Consider the following 10,740-nt stretch of genomic DNA (forward strand, 5'->3'; position numbering starts at 1 on the left):
TAAAAGTTTATGGGCTTGCAGCCCGCCACGGACTGGGTTTATTGTCCTTTGTAAATTCTCCGCCATCTTTCCCCCTTTGAAGTCCAGAGCGATGGAATCAGGAGTCTAATTGATACAGGATGGGAAGAGGCTGGTGATGCTCACGAGAGATAGGGCTAGGCACTCCCTGCAGCTGCCTGCTGTTCAGTTCCTGAGCTCCTCCAAGGGGAGTGTGTGATTGTTTGACCTGACTCAGCTCAGAGTGGCTCGGAGCCCCGACCCCGGGGCCTTCAGGCTCTGGCCTGGGTCTAGCTCTCCAACTTCCTCTCCCACCTCACCGCCTTGGGCTCACTGCACAGCCACCATGCCTTCTTTCTTTCCCTTTAAGAGCTGCTATACATTCCCACCTCAGGGCCTTTGCATCTGCTCTCCCTGCTTCCAGGCACTACCTTTCTTGATTCTTTTTATGGCTGGCTCCTCTAATCAGAGGCTTCTGCTCATATTCCACCTCCTTGAGAGACCTCCTTGACTGCCTGATTTGATACAGACCCCTCCCCACCCCGGTCACTCTCTGTTATATCACTTGAATCAATTCATCATCTTTTAAGAACCGCTCACCATGTGACATTTCCTTATATATACCTTTACTTGTTCATGACATGAGTCTCACTGCTGAGGACAGGGACCTGGCCTATCTTCTTGTCTGTAGGCTTATTGCTAGTGACCGGAACAATGCCAGCTGCATATCCACCGCTTGGTAACTGGATGAAATAGTTAAGGAGCATCTACTCCATGTAAGTCTGGGGTAGGTGTCATCAAAACCGGGAAATAAAATACAGGCACATAAAATCAGCACCAGAGAGCACACGGAGGTGGCACGGAGTGTCAGAGGCATGGTTAACAGACAGAGGTGCCGGGACAGTTTGGAGCAGGGCCCTGTGGCCCTGGGGAGCTTTCCTGCAGGATAGAGCACTTGAAGTGGACCTCGGAGAAGGCAATGGGTTTGGATGGGTGGTAAGCAGTGGGCCAGGCATTTCCGGCCAGGGTTCAGGTGGGGACTTGGTGAAAAGCTGAGGTTTGCTCCAAAGATTGGAGCACAGCTCTTTGGTCAAGGATAAGGTGTCACTAAAGCAGGTGACATGTGACATTGCATGTGTATGTTGGACTTGAGAGTCTCACATGAGGATCTGAATGATGCATCATAAAGTGTTTAAGAGTAATAGAGGTTTAGAGTTAGATGGAACCGAGGTTTAAATTTCTGTTTTGGGAAAGTTACTTGTCCTCTCTGGGCCTCACTTTTCTCATCTGTGAAATGGGGCTGAGATGTATGCAACACCTCATAGAGGTTATATAAGATTGAATGAGTAATACACATAAAAAACTTCGAATTGTGCTTGGCTGCACAGGGCTGAAAACTGCTAGCAATCACAGTTAATGGTAATAATATTACCTAAATAGATAGGATATTATTACCATCGCTATCAAGATTACAGGTTTGTGAAGTAGGCAGTGAGCTCCCATTTTATAGATGGGAAAACCGAGGGCTAAAGCAACCGATGGCTTACTCATGGCCCCAGGTTTGTGGAATGGCAAGGCAGGGGCTTGAGCCTTCCATCTTGTTCATGCCTCACCCCTACCCTAGGAGATGTCAGGATTCATTTAGCTTTCTTTTTGAGCCCCTGTGCCCCAGTGCTGGGCACTTCCCATACCCGGTCGGAGGCAAGGCCGCTCAGCCATGCTCCCCGTGGCGCTGCCCACCTGTGAGCTCATCTCTTGCCGCTCTCATTGGGTCCCTCCCCACATTTCACCCTTCCTTGCCTCTGTGCCTTTGCTCTTTCTTTGCCCAGGGTCTGCATAACCCCTGTCTGCCCCTCATCTGGCCCCCTACTAATCATTCTTTAAGACTTGGCCCCACTCGAAGCTGCCTCCCAGACAGCTTTATTCCTTCCCTGGGCTCCCCGCCGTGAGACCCACCAGCTCTGCTGAAGTCACAGACCCACACGCCCTTCCTTCTCTGAGCGCAGGGCAGGAGCCAGACCTTGATTTGTTTATTTGTGAATCTTCCCTATGTAACCCTTTGTCACGAGGTAGGAGCTAAGCAGGCTAGTGGACATGTGAATGAATGAATGAAGGAAGGAATGAACATTTGACAATAGTAATACCCCCAGAGGCCACCTAAAGACTGTGAACATGGGGAAAATCAGGATCTATGTTTAGCTCTGAGTCCCCTGAGCCTCCAGCCACCTTTGGCACCTTCGCTGAATGTAGTCATGACTGCAGGGAGACGCGAACAACAGAGATTCCCAAATAACTTAGAACGGTGAGCTCCTCAGATGGAGACTAGGCCTTCGCCTGTCTTTATTCTCCCTTATTGGACACAGAGGAGGCACTCTGTCCGTGTTTGTTGAATGAATTACTGAGGACATACCTGCATGAAGATAGCCACCACGGTGCCATTGAGAATTGTGAACCGCTCAAGTCAGGAGACTGACTTGTGGGCCATCTTCTGTTCCCAGCTGACAGGGCAGTGCCTGGGCCATGGCAGGTCCTCAGGTGCCAGGGGCTAGGAGAACGGACCGGCAGGCCTGGAGGCAAGCCGCCCACACTGTGGCCTGAGTGTTAAAGAGGGACGTGCCACCTTCGCACTCCGGGGCTGCCCTTTCCTGCCTTTGCAGAGTTCTTTTCACTCTGTGGTCTGAAGCCAGTCCCTGAGCATTGTGTAAACATGGTTGTGTGCGGCTGAAAACGTATTTTAGAAATGTCACTAATTATCCAATGGTCTGTAACCACTCTTTCAAGGTCTTGTCATGTAAATACCTAATTAGGGGCCACGGAGAGTGGGGCAGAGAAGAGGGCCGGCGTCCCAAGGTCTCCATCTGCTTCCCTCTCTGCAGGCCCAGAGGAGACGTGGGGCTCCCATGTGGCAGTGGCCGCAGGAGGAAGGAAGATCTCGGGCCACCTCAGGCTCGGGGGCTCTGGCCTCCTGGATGGGGCTGAGGCCGGCGCTCATTCACATGCAGCGAATTATCCAGCAACCGAGCTTAATGGGAACCAACTGCCCAGCCCCTCCCCGCCCACTGTGCCCAGTAGAATGTGCTCCTTTCAGACTCAAATGACTCACAGATGTGAGCCTAGGCTCCCCACTTTCCTTTCTCCCCTAAGAGCCGGCTTGCCGTGCTGCTGCCCGTACTCTAAGGGCATCGATCCGTTACGAGGGGCTGGAGTCTTAGGTGACGCGAGCTCCCCACTGAATCCATTTCCCGGGATTCAACATAGCCTCCCCAGACCCCACACTCTTCTCCTTCCCCGGTGCCTCTGCTATCAGGGTGCTGTTTGGTTCACTCTGGATAAAAACAGCTTTCTATTCCAGACAAGATTCTGGGCACCAACTCTTCTCTGTCTCCTGGGAGACTTCTCCTTCTGACCTCCCATCCTCACTGGAAGGGCGGAAGCGCATCTCTGGCCTCTGGTCAGACAGTGGCCATGACGTCGGAGATGGGGCAGGACCGGGAGCCGTGTCCCCGTCCCTTGGGCTTACTCTGCTTCAAAGATTTTCCCTGTGACAGACCCCTGGCTTGGCGGCTGCATAAAAGTATGCAACATTTTATTACTTTTCATAATAGTTTAATATAAAAATTCCTAGTGAGTTATCTCCTTGGGAGCCTTTAAAAGAGGTTTCCCTTGTGGTGGGAGAATGCCATTTATTGATTTCAGGAGCCGGGGTTACCCAGGTTTGGGAAGGGCTGAGCCCCACGGATCTGGGCCATGTGGGCAGCAGACAGCCCACTTCCTTCTCCTCAAGGTCCTTCTCTGTGCGCTTGAGACGACTTGCTCTTCACTGTAGCGGTCTGTTCTCTGGGCGGCCAGTGCAGATGAGCCTGCCTGTGTGACCGCAAGGGGAGCGGGCCCCTGGTTGCGAAGGGGCTACATACAGCTCCTGTGATCATGTGAGAGGTTTGAGAGGAAGGAGGGTGAGTGAGAGTCCCGCCTCTACCCGGGAGCTGGGTGAGCTTGGATCACTCTATCCTTCTGAGCCTCGGTTGTCTTCTCTAGGAAATGGGTATAACAACGGACCAGGAGGGGAATTGGTGAGAGAATGGAATGAGACTAGGGTCTAGCTACAAGAAGAGCATCCCACCCAGGGTCACCGTGACTTATGGATCTGTCTTCTCATCTGTAGAATTGGGAAGAATGGCACCTAGCTCATTGCATTGTGGCTATATATTGAGGTATAAAGCAGTGTTTTTCAACTACCGGTCCACAGACTGGTGCCAGTCTGCCTGAAATTTCATGCTGGTCCGTGAAAGAGTTAACCACCCTGACGTTGTGTGAAGATTATAGACCCAGTGATAGTAGACTCATTCTGATCCATGGACCGGTGGTTGAGAAACGCTGATTTAAATGCCTAAATGTGTGTCAAGTGCTTAGTACAGCGCCTAGTACACTCCAAGTGCTAGTCATTACCTTGACTGCTCTTACTTGATTACTATTGCTATTTTCTCATTTAACTGTTTTGGTCCTTATCAGGCTTGGAACCTGCAGCACAGAGGGATGAAATAACCTGCCCAGAGTCACGCCAATAGGAAGCGTCAGAGCTGGTTTTGAACCCAGGTCTCTATAAGTGAGTCAGTGGTTTCCCGCCTTGCCCTGTTACTCCCACTGGGCTCCCGTCGAAGGGAGTATGGCTGTGGGCGAGCGATGGTCACAAAGAAAGGCTGTAGGGACTCCGTCACAAGAATAGGGACAAATGCGCTCAGAAAAACCACAGTTCCTGGAAGGAGTGAGCCAGTCTAGGTGTGGGAGTGAGCGTTTTGTGTGGCCAGGAGGGTGAGGCCAAGGGGGAAAGAGACACATGGAAAAGAAACAGATATATATATATATCTTTTTGCACTGAAAAGAAGACAAAATGATGAACTAATGATGCTGACATTTTAATTTTTTTGTGTGGAATTTATTTTGCTTCTGTGATGATAAAACTAAAAGTATGCAACATTTTATCACTTTTCATAATGGCATAATATAGAAATTCCTAGTGAATTATCTCTTTGGGAGCCTTTAAGAGAGGTTTCCCTTGGGGTGGGAGAATGCCATTTATTTAATTACTAAATGATGAATTGATCAACTTATTTTTAATCATTGAATTGATTCACAATTTTAAACAGAAATTTGGAAATTTAGAAAAAGAGAAAAAACTCAAAATACCACTCATAGTTTTCCTATCCAAACATAACCACTGTTAACATTTTGGAATGTTTTTCTTTTTCTTTTTCTCTAATGATTTTTTAAAAACATAATTTTAATATTGTAAAGGTGATGTTGTATCCTGCATTTTCCTGCAGTATTTTAATGTAGACATTTCTTTATTGTTGTATAGTGTTTAGTAACAAATATGTAGCAGCTCATCACGGTGGGGAAGCACCCATGTTAAAGTAACCATGCCTTTAGGGTTGATTTTTTTTTCTAATTCTTCCTTATTACAAAGAACACAACAATGGATATGTTTTTTTTGCATGAAGTTACTTTTCATTTTTTCTCTTCCCTTCACTCCCCTCCTCTCTTAGGGTTGATATTTTGTTTCTAATTCTTCCTTATTACAAAGAACACAATGGATATGTTTTTTTGCGTGAAGTTATTTTCCATTTTTTTCCTTCCCTTCACTCCCCTCCCTTCTCCTCCCCTTACTTCTTCTTTTCTCAATGCTTGGAATTTTCCTTTGAATGAATCCTTAGAAGAAAACCACCAAGCCCAAGCCATGGATATTTTAAGGCCCTAGATATGTATTGCCAGTTGTTATTATTATTATTATTATTATTATTATTATTATTATTTGTTTTTGCAAAGATGTTCTATATGCCATCTTCAGGTCCAGGTCCCTCTAGCTTTTCAGTTTCATCACTATGAGAACAGAGTATAGTCATTCGTTATTCATTTGACTACATCTCTTGAGCACGCATGTCATGCAAGGAGGTGCTGGTGCTTCTCAAGGCATGACTGTTGGGCCTTTCAAACTGAGTCAGAGATCACAAATGTGTGTGCCAAAGATGTGACTGATCTCAGATTGTCAACTTTTCCCTGGGAACTGGCCTTCGATGCTCTGACTTTGGGAGGGGGGGGAGCAGTGCACAGTGGTCCTACATTTCCAGGAACACCAACCTGCAGTGTGCTAGCACCCGGCTTCCGTGGGACAAATGCTCATTGTTTGAGCTCCGTGGAGCGAATACTTAAGTGTCCCGGCAAGCATTAAAGCACTCCACCTCCTCCCTACCACTTCTCTCCGACAAAGCTTTTATACGGAGCACGAGCGCCCATAAATAACAGACCAACCTATAAATAAATACAGCTGGAAGCCCACAAAAGCCCTTGACAAATGCTGTTTATTTAATTTCTCAAGTGTGGTCCATTTGAGATCCAATTGGAAAGGCCTGCTAAGCTTTTAAAAGGCCAGCTTATGTGCTTAATCTTGATTTCCCCCTTTGAGGGGCCATCCTGCCATCTCCCCCACACCTGCTTAGTTCAGTAAAGCAGTGTGGTCACCTATGGAACAGGAGTGGGGGGGGGTGTCCCAGGTCCTTCCCAATGAGAGGCACTCGACTCTGGACAGGTCCAAGTCACACCATCACTATTAATCTTGCCCCAGTCTAGCTGGTATGATCTGTCCTCATTATTCATTTACAGGGTGGGAAGATCCGGGTCCTCTATTGTGAAAAAAACAGTGGTAACAGCAAAGTGGAGACAGTGTGGGCCTCTTGCTATAAAGTATCTGAAACATTAATTATTTCAGAAGCAAACGAAGAGGGCAGCACATTACAGAAGGAAAGTATATTCTTATGAGCATCTGAATGGCCACATTTGCCCATCATCTTCCTGCCCCAGTACCTTTGCTCATGCTCTTCCTTCCGCTTGAGATGCGCTTCTCCTCATCTTCATTTAACTCTATCCCACCTTTCAAGTTGTGGCTGATATGCCACTTCTAGGAAGGTTTTCCTGCTTAAAATATGCAACCCCTCAAAAGAAACAGGCTACCACTTTCCTTATTATACATTATTACAGCATCTTCGCCTTTCTTTTGTAATTCTAACTGCCATTTCAACTAAACTATTCACTGCACAGTTATTTGTTGATTACCTGTCTTGCTCACTCAATCATCACTTCTCATCTGCTCCCTCCAAACCTGAGCCACTGTCGTATCTCACCTGAGCACATGCAGTAACTTCCTTGAAGGCTTCCCTGCTTACTGTAGCAGCCAGAAAACATATATCACACCATGCCCCTCCTCTGCTCGGAACCTTCCAGGGGCTCCTGTGTCACCCTAGGTCAGGATTTGTTTTTCTGCTCTCATCCCATCTTATCACCCTATCATCCCCTTTTCTTCTCTCTGCTTTTGAGAGACACAATTTTTTAACTTAAACTATATAGGTAGGTACCCACATGTGGTATTTGGTGGGAGAGCCACACTCAAGGGGCCAAAGAGCCGCAGTTTGCCAACCAGGGCCCTAGGTAAAAGCCAAAGCCTTTACAGTGGCCCACTAGGCTCTACAAGATCTGAACCCCATGACCTCCCTGACCTCATTCCTCACCACTCCCCCCTTGCTCACGTTTCAGCCACACTGGTCTCCCTCAGGTCCTGGAAGAGTCTGAGCATATTCATATGGTTCCCTCCAATAGCTGCAGGGCTCTCTTCCTTATTGTCAAGTCCCTCCTCAAATTGCATCATCCAAGTGACCACCTTCACCTGGCCCCAGCCATCTTTCTCCCCGTGCTTGGCGTCAGTCCCTGCGTCACACTCACCAGTGCTTCCTGTGCTGTCCACGTCATGGAATTCCTCATCTGTCTCCTCCTGTAGAGCACGTCGGTTGAGCTTTCTACTCTGTCCACACTGCCCGGACACAATGTCTGTCACACATGAGGGCATCACAGATATACTTAGCATAAGCAAGTGTCAGGTGTGAAACCATGCAGCTCCTTGCATGGGTTTGGCCAACAAGCAAGGCAACTGAATTCTTGACGTGGAAATTCTGGACCTTGCACGGTAGGAGTCCCCAACCTTTTCTGGGCCACGTACCGGTTTAATGTCAGAAAATATTTTCATGGACAGGCCTTTAGGGTGGGACGGATAAATGTACAAAATAAAATTATGCGACCGGCGTAAAAACTGTGGTATTTTTAAATATAATTGTCGAACTTACGAGACAAGCGTCAAGAGTGAGTCTTAGAGGGAATCTGGTCATTTTTTAAAAATAAAACATTATTCAGACTTAAATATAAATAAAACAGAAATAATGTAAGTTATTTATTCTTTCTCTGCGGACCGGTACCAAATGGCCCACAGACCAGTACTGGTCCGCGGCCCTGGAGTTGGGGACCACTGTTGTACAGGGTTTGCCTGCAGATGTCTGTGCACCTTGGCTTTCTTTCCCAGCTATGGGAAAGCTTCGACAACAAGGTGTTAGAGATTCCTGCTGGAGTACGGTTAGGGGGGGCAGGAAGGTGTTCCCCAGGAAGGACCCAAGCTGTGTAAAGAATGGAGCCATCTGGAAAACAAATGAGCCAATGGGAGGTGATTGCTGGGCATACAACTGAGGATGCTAGTGCAGGTCAGCTTGTCATGAGGCTCTGGGGTGTGTGCGCTTGTCTACTGGCTGCGGGATGAGCATGATGGGGCAGAGTCAGTTAAAGGCGAGGTTAGCTCAGGTTAGCTGGACTATCTATTCAGCTTTGGCCATCGGCACATTCCACAAGCGACTCTTGCATTAGGCACTGATGGTTGAAGTCTCGTTCACCTACATGGAAAAGTTGCATCTTAGTACTCACTCCAGGAGGCAGAATGGCACAGTGGAAAGAGTGTAGCCTTTGAATTTGGATGATCCCAAGGTCAATTCCTGGCTCCATCCCTCACTAGCAATTTTCATGACCTTCCTTAGGTAGGCCACCTCACCTCTTTCAGTTTTATTTTCCCTGAAAGGAATCAGACTTCCCTCCAAAGATCACCTGCCTCCTAGACCTCAAATAGCACCTCTCTTCCTCTCATGTGCGAAGCTCCAGCTGCACTGGCCTGCTTTCTGGAGGCAGTCCTGCCAGAATGTTCTGGCCCCTGCCCTGCACAGCTGGTCCCTTCTCATCACTCAGGCCTCAGGTCTAATGCCACCTTCTCAGAGAGCCTTCCCTGACCACCCTATCAGAGATTGCCCCTAGATGCCTAAATAGGCAGTCACTCTTTTATTTCTGCACCATAGCATTTAACACCATCTAAAAGTATCTTGTCTATGTGTTTATTCACTTGTTTACTATTTGTCTCTTATCCTCCCCTGAGTAGAACCTTCCCTTGTTCACTGCTTGTGTCCTTAGCACCTTGAACAGTGTCTGGCATGTAGGAGGTACTCAATATTTGTTGGAAGAATGGATAAATAGTTTGTTATAAGGGGGGAAAAAGGGTTAGGGTAAAACTATGGAAACACAACTGCAATTCTTGAACCTTCTGTACCCTTTGCAGTGATGTTTTTTAGCTTCTTCCATCAAACGGTGAAGAAAATTGCCTCACCCCTGCATATAAGCTGGCCTTGTGACTTAGGGCCAGTAAAATACTCCAGACATGCAACATGCCTTCTGGCTCCAAGTCTAGGCCTAGAGAGGTCTTATATTCTTCTAATCTATCTTGTGAAACCTTACTTCACTGTGAAAGACATATGGTCTTGTCACCCCTGTCACCCTAACTAACAACTCATCAATAGCCAGACAGGTGAGTGAGGTCTGAACCAGCTGAACACAGATTCATGAGAGGACCCAGCAGAAATCAGATGAACTGGACTCAGATCAGCAGCACACTTAGCTAAAATATAGACTCATGAAAATCTGCTGCATTTTTGGGGTCATTTGTTATGCAGCAAGAACTAACTGATACATGGAATGAACACATACAGAGAGAGTCATGCACATACATGCATACAGCTTGGCATGTTGCAGATGCAATATAAATGGTAATTATTTATTGTTGCACTGGATATACATTATTTGGTAGTCAAAGGGGCCATTTCCATCTGGAGGGTTGTAAATTTAACAATGAGACATGTAACCATATATTGATCAGGAGATGTGCAACCCTCCTCGGCTCTGGGCAGCTCATTTATGGTATTAGCAAATATCCCTCCAGCCTTGTACTTGGTCCCTTGACCTCGGGGTCAGAAGAGCACTGAGGAGCCTTAGGCAGATCTGGCTCTTTGACCTGAATAATACCTGCATTTTCTTGTTTCTATGATGTTTTTAGGCCTCTGATTTATGGCAATAAACATGCCCCTCCATTTGCCCTGGCTTTTGTTAATGACCTATCATGAATTATCCAGGAAAGAAATGTTAAATGAGCTAATTAGGCATTAACCTTACATTATAGATCAACCACACAATTGGATCCTTCACAGCTACGAATGTGACAGCACAGAGCATTAAGTATTGATGGTTGCAGGAAGAGCCAGGGGGATGTTGGTAGGGAAGCAAAATCCAGGCTGAAGGGAGGGAAGCAACAAAGGTACCTTCATGCAAGCCTGCCGGTGGGGGGGGGGGGGATATCATTGGGATGGTGTATTCACTTATTAATTGTGTGATCTCATAAAATAAGGAAAGATAGCAGCTCTCTCACAGAGCTCTGAAGAGTGAGAGACACCATATCAAAAGGGGCCTGCTGGCCTGACCTGTGGTGGCACAGTGGGTAAAAGCGTCGACCTGGAGTGCTGAGATTGCCGGTTCAAAACCCTGGGCTTGCCTGGTCAA

The sequence above is a fragment of the Saccopteryx leptura genome, chromosome 2 (genome assembly GCF_036850995.1).
Source record: "Saccopteryx leptura isolate mSacLep1 chromosome 2, mSacLep1_pri_phased_curated, whole genome shotgun sequence".
Taxonomy (NCBI): domain Eukaryota; kingdom Metazoa; phylum Chordata; class Mammalia; order Chiroptera; family Emballonuridae; genus Saccopteryx; species Saccopteryx leptura.